This window comes from Uloborus diversus, chromosome 2, assembly GCF_026930045.1.
Source record: "Uloborus diversus isolate 005 chromosome 2, Udiv.v.3.1, whole genome shotgun sequence".
Classification (NCBI taxonomy): domain Eukaryota; kingdom Metazoa; phylum Arthropoda; class Arachnida; order Araneae; family Uloboridae; genus Uloborus; species Uloborus diversus.
The window spans coordinates 118,391,174-118,397,645 of record NC_072732.1 but is presented as its reverse complement, the minus strand read 5'-3'; positions in this window follow the sequence as shown (position 1 = coordinate 118,397,645).

Here is a 6,472-nt window from a genome sequence, read left to right as displayed (position 1 = left end):
TCGGGACAGTACCTACCAATAACAAAATTGTCTTACCTTGAAATCCGCGTAAACTTATCCTGTCCGTTGTTCAGCCTGATATATATATATATATATATATATATATATATATATATATATATATATATATATACAGTGAAACCTCCGAATAGCGGACAGTCAAGGGACTAGAAGTTTTGTCCGTTATTGGGAGGTGTCCGCTATTAGGAGGAACTACTTAATTTACCATTTTCAAAGTGGGCTGTTGTTCCCTTTGTAGAACACAATCGAAACAATTGCAAAATGTTTACTACATTTTACATCAAGTGTAATTAATCTGTTTTTTTCTTAATAAAGGTTTACTGACAGCACACACTTGTCTTAAAAAGCATTTAATCAATTAAAGTAATCAGTTAAAGCAGTTTGACATCTCTTTTTTGCATTACCAACGGCGGCGATTCGGCGGAGCAACCCCCTCCCCCCCCCCCCCCCCCAAAAAAAACTTTTTATGGTTAATTTATTTATTTTATCTCGAGTATCACTATTGCATGATTGACAGTTTTCAATATGACCCTGAATATGGGCAAATCTTTTTCATATCTAAAAATTAAACAACCCAACGAAACCACGGCGCCATAAAGCCGACTACTACCGGCGCCGGTCTGCTCAATTGCATCTCCCGAGAGCCCTAGTTAGAAAAAGCGCCCAATTTCCTCTTTTTTATCTTAACTTTTGAATAGTTATTGTATACAAAATTCATTAAAATCTTAAGAAAAACGTACGTTAATTGTTAGACTGACATCAGTTTTCACTCTGCTTCAATACTCTCAAAACTAGCCGATACAAAATTATGACTTTTTTTTCCTTTTTCATTTTTTGCTGCCCGCAAAAAGTACCATGCCTTTTAGTTCTTTTTTTTTTTCTGCCCCAACTTTTAAGCCCCAATCGCTGCCTCTGCCCATTACCACCCTTTTAATTCCAAGAAACTGATAAGGAAATGACAAGTGGGGGGGGGGGGTGGAATATCAGTTGTGGAGGATGAAAAGCTTTGTAAGTAAGGCAAGCAGATACTATAAGATATTCTGTGAAAGGAGAAAAAAAAAACGGAAGTGCTACGATCGCAAGGGAAATTTTTTGTGAAATAACTGTCCGTTATTCGGAGTGTCCGTTATTCAGAGTGAATTACATGGAATGGCCTATATTGAGGGACTGGGACTTGCAAAACTGTCCGTTAATTAGAGGTGTCCGTTATTCGAGAGTGTCCGTTAAGGGAGGTTTCACTGTATATGTATAATGGTTGCATCAAAGGAAGCCTCCGTCTTTCAAAGAGTTAATAGTTTGTTCAAGCTTTTAATTGATGATTAGGAATGATAATTAGAAAACGGATAAGATTGGAAATATCATTCTATTTCGTATTATCAAAAGAATATTATAAATGTAAATAAATAAAAACTAATTCAAGCTTTTTAAATGAAACCTTGTTAATATTTTCGTTGAGAGAGTTGTGGGGTTTTGCCTGAAATGTTGTTCAAATCAGACAGGGTTACGTTATGTAACATTCATTAGTTATACATTCGACTCCATAGATATAGATTTATTTATCCTCATATAAATAATGCCAATGATAGAGTAACCCGCGTGTTTCAACAATGAATTCGCGCCACGGCATGTTATGTCATTTGATAATATGTTTTGGTAATGTTTAACATGCAGGGAAAGGCTTTATTGTGACAAGGCTGAACTCGATCCGGTAACTTAACAGTTTTTCTGGTAAGACTGTGTCATTTCAGAGGAATGAAGAAACGAAAATAATGAACGCTATCTACTTGAGTTTAGGGTTAATCCACTGGTGTTAGAGTTAAAATTTCAACTATCAAAATATCACCGAACAGGCAATTGCTTCGTTCAAATTAAGAAGAGTTGAAGCAATTTGACCGGTGGCTTTCTAGTTTTCAAATAAAATGGCATAAGTACAAATGAAATATATTACAAAGCTTTAATATTTTATTAAATTATCGCATGCATTTTCCAAGTAATTTCTAGTGCAGTTTTCGTTTTCCGTTTTCTTTTATTGTGTCCTTTTTATTAATAGAAAATATATCACTTATTTTCAGGAGGACAGAGGTTCACCCATATTTGGAAACTTTGTATGTGATAGCTTTCAGTTTAATGTTAATTTACAAACTGACAATAATTAATTTACCATTTAACATAAAATTTTTGTTAACTAATTTTAACTAATGACTCTATTAATTTCAATTATTTAATTAATTTTAGTTAATTATCATATTTTAATAATCAGTTTTAATTGGATTTATCTTATCTTGTGTAATTATCAGCTACTAATTCTGCTTTAGCATGTCTCCTCTTTTGAAGTTCGTGCAACCTTGGACCCCCCCCCCCCCCCCTTAATGAAGTTCTAGCTACATGCCTGCCAAGAGGTTGAAATTGCTCTTGAAAAGGCTCCCAACCTTGCTCACTTACGGAAAATTTTCAAATATTGTGAGTAAAAAAGTGTTTTTAAAGCGTATGAGGATAGAAATTAATGAACCTAAAAATAAAAAATGTTAGCCACTTTCTTATTAACTTTCATTTCTATGTGCTAATGGGGGTACCCCTGGTAACCCCTGTGTACACGCTTATGGCAAAAGCAATAGCACCTGTTTCACTAGTACAAAATAATTATGAAATAATTAATTCTGTAATGTCAACACCACATTATAAAATTGATTATTGATAACATTTTTAATAAAGACAATTTCTATACTTCTGCGCCAAAATTACTTCTCTGTAAGACTCTAGGCCTGCTGGGAGTTGATTAATAAAGATAAATGCATTACAAGGCTCAATAATAAGGAAAAGTGGCTAATGTAAAGGGCTATAGAATACTATCTGCTAAAAAATTGCTGTATGACTCAAAAGATGATTATCAAGAATTTCTTGAATTGATTTTAATGGTTCAGCATAAAACTCCTTTCCTAGAATCAGAATTATTATGTTTGAATGTTAAAAATCTTGTACTGTAAATATAAGGGTTTAACCACTTAGTTCACCATCACTTCAGCAGAAGGTATTGGATTTCAAAAGATTTAGTATATTTGCGGAATGTGTTTATAAAACCTTGGGTGACAGTTTCTATACTTCAGAATGCACTAAGTAATGATTTTAGTTTAATGAAATATAAATTTCATAATTGCAATATAAAAATATTGATGAAGAAGTAAATAAAATGGCATGGCTCTTTTTGACAATCAAGTCATACACTCGAATGTAAGACAATTGGTAAAACTGTTCAAAAAGTCAATGAAAAAATATTGCTGCAAAGTACCTGAGATTATGACTAAATATATCTTGAAATTTAAGGAATTCCTAACTTATGTTCAGCTTCATTAACTGAAAAAAAAAGAATTTACCTGATACATTTTATCATGCAAAACTTGAGTGATCAAACAAATTGAATTATCACAAAGCACTAAAATTTATTGGAGGAAGCCAGTTATTAACAATCTTGTGGAAAAAAATTCATATATATTATAAATGATTTGATGAAAAATTAATAACCTTTAAAGATCAATCTCAATTCTTTTTGCAGGTTGTCGAAAAACATTGTCGCGCTTATATTGATAGCAAAAACTAGTTTGGTAGGTTCTAGCACAAACATATCCAAAGTCATTTAAATATACCTAATTGTTGTATAATTTTTAATGTACAAAATGCTAAAGATTTAAATAAAATATAGTTGTGTTGCTTTTTTCAGCCTTTTACTTCCGTTTTGCATTTATTGCGTTAAATCAAATATTAACCAAACTTTGAGGATGTTGAGCTACTGCTAAAAGTTAAAATTATGAGCTGAAACTTCACAATAATTATTTTTTACATAAGTAGAACCAAATGGGCGGGTAAGACCAATAAAAATCAGAAATTTTTTAAAAAGGGCCTTTTTTGGATCACCCTAATGTACACCAAAAGTTATGGTTTTATGTGTTTACAAGTCACTTTCTTAATAGTTGCTTAGTTTGATGAAAGGGACATGATTTGACGTAGAGGATTTCATTTTAAGTGGTGTAATGATCCTGTATAAAAAGTTAAAAGAAGTGGCATCTCCAAAGTTTGTCACTGCAACGTGCCTTGGAAGTTTCCAAGGAATTAGTCAAAAGACTTTCTGAGGTTTTTCATGTGGTTTGGGTGGGTAGTATGTTGTACATTTCTGACCTTCTTTATCTTGCTCTTTGTCGTGGAATAAGCTTTTTAAAAGGAAAAGAGTAAGTTGGCTGAGGCAGTTTACAAGCCTCTTTAGCTAATACATCAGAAGGAATGCAGCTTCAAATACTTGAACAAAATTGTTTCCAAATTGAGGTTATGACCTCTTATTCCACGTGTGGCAAGCCTTATGTTCCTTAAATGAACCACTGTTAGAATTTTGAGAACATGAGTTTGGGATCGACCTGCAACAACCGGTAAACAAATAGTGGTGCTAAGCAAGCCAGTGTCGTATTGAAGAACTTGTAGAGTATCATATGTATTATTTCTGGAAGGTGTTTATTCATGATAATGTGATTACTTCAGGAATGATTCATCAAACTTCCTAAGTAAGGCATCATTTAAGAAAAAATTTTTACCGCTTTTGGCAAAAAAATAAGCATGAATCTCACATTGCAGCAGTTTTTAAAAATATCGGTTTATTCTGATTTTTAATATGTATTGCTTTAATGTATAATGCCCCAGAAGTGGAGTCTTATAGCTCTGTTGGTTAGACTTCAAGCTAAAAACAGGAAGATCGTTGGTTCTATCCCGTCATAGTTCTTTTGTTGTTTTTGAATGACATTTTCCACAGAATAATTTTGATTGAAATTTCCAAGAATATATAATCTAAAGTGTTTGCAGGGGGTTTTGAATCACAGTTGCACTGTTGCATTAAGATCAGAATAAAATACAATATCATGAATAATAATTCTTAAGGGTTTTTTTTTTTTTTGGAGGAGGGAGAGCGGGACAAAAAAATTCCTAATACTTCATGAAACTACAAAAGTAAGGCGTCATTTTATATTCTTTTTCACCTCTATGGACAAAAAAAAAAACACATTGTTAATATTTTTCGAAAAGTTCCCTTGAAAAAAATAGTATTTTTAAATCACCACTTTTAAGTGCTGATGCTTTGCATGGATTAGCTAATTTTTCTTAAATACATTTTACATTTTAATAATTAATATTCAAATTATATAATTTTACTTATTAATTACAATCAGTTACCATGAAATTAACATTTACATTTTTTTAATTACAAAATTGAACATGCCCTCGTTTTAACCATTAAATGGTACGTATTTTTTAATATACTTATCGTAAAAGTGATGTTAAAGTAATAGTAATTTTACACAATAATAATAGTCCCATTTCTAGAGAATCCCTATCCCCCTCCAAACATATTAATTTATGAAGCAAACCACTGACAATAATTATTTGATTGTAATCTTTTTCCACCTTCAATATTACATTTCAGTAAGAAAAAAATTAGCACAGATCAAGTCTTTATTAGTGAAAAATATGAAAGTAAGGCATTTATGAAAAAAAAAGCTAAAGACCAAGTAACCTTTCCTCCTCCACCCCCTCCTAAACCAATTTTCTGCAAATGTAAGAGCAGATTTGCTACTGTAATTGTGTGTTACGGGAAGCAATGTTACTCTCGTCGGTGATGTCCTTAATTCACACGTGTCTCCCGGGTGGTGCTTAATTGAGTAACGAAGATGGCTAAGCAGCCCCTCCCTTAATGCAGAGATCCACACCATTTTCCTGGCGCTCCATAATCTTCAATATAGACGAAACGACTTCTCCAAAGCTGTAATCTTGGTTGATTCCAGAGCAGCTATTAAGGCAGTTACAAAGATCCAAATCAGTGAATCCAATATCATCTCAGAAATTAAAAAGAATGATTCTTTTAAGAGCTGCGAACAAGACCATTATCTTCCAGTGGGTTCCCTCACACGTGGGCATCCATGAAAACGAAATGGCTGACTCCCTGGCCAAGCAAGGTTCTTTAGATCGCTAACCAAACTGTCCCGTTTTCAGTGAGTCCCTTACTCGTTTCTGAAAAAACCAAACTCAAGACCAACTTAAGCCCATAAACTAAGCCAACTCGAACGGCAAACCTTGGGCCGAAATTCAAAAGATATGGAGGACTTACTGTAATAAACCACGAGCGGAAGCTGTGGCCCTTTTTAGGCTCTCTACAGGCCATGATTGCCTGGTTGAGCACCTAGACAAGATAGCGTAACATCTAGTACCTGTTTAATTTGCGGTTCTGGCAACATGAATGCTACTCATCTTCTCTCCTGCTCAAAACTTGATCCAACTGATCAAAAACAAAATTTACTCGGAAAGCTTTATTGGTCTGTGCGATCAGTCATGGACTCCCTGAAATGACTATCTCTTTATTTCTGTTACAATTGTGAAATCCTCTAATTTAGATTTATTTTTGATTTTAAATTGTTACTTT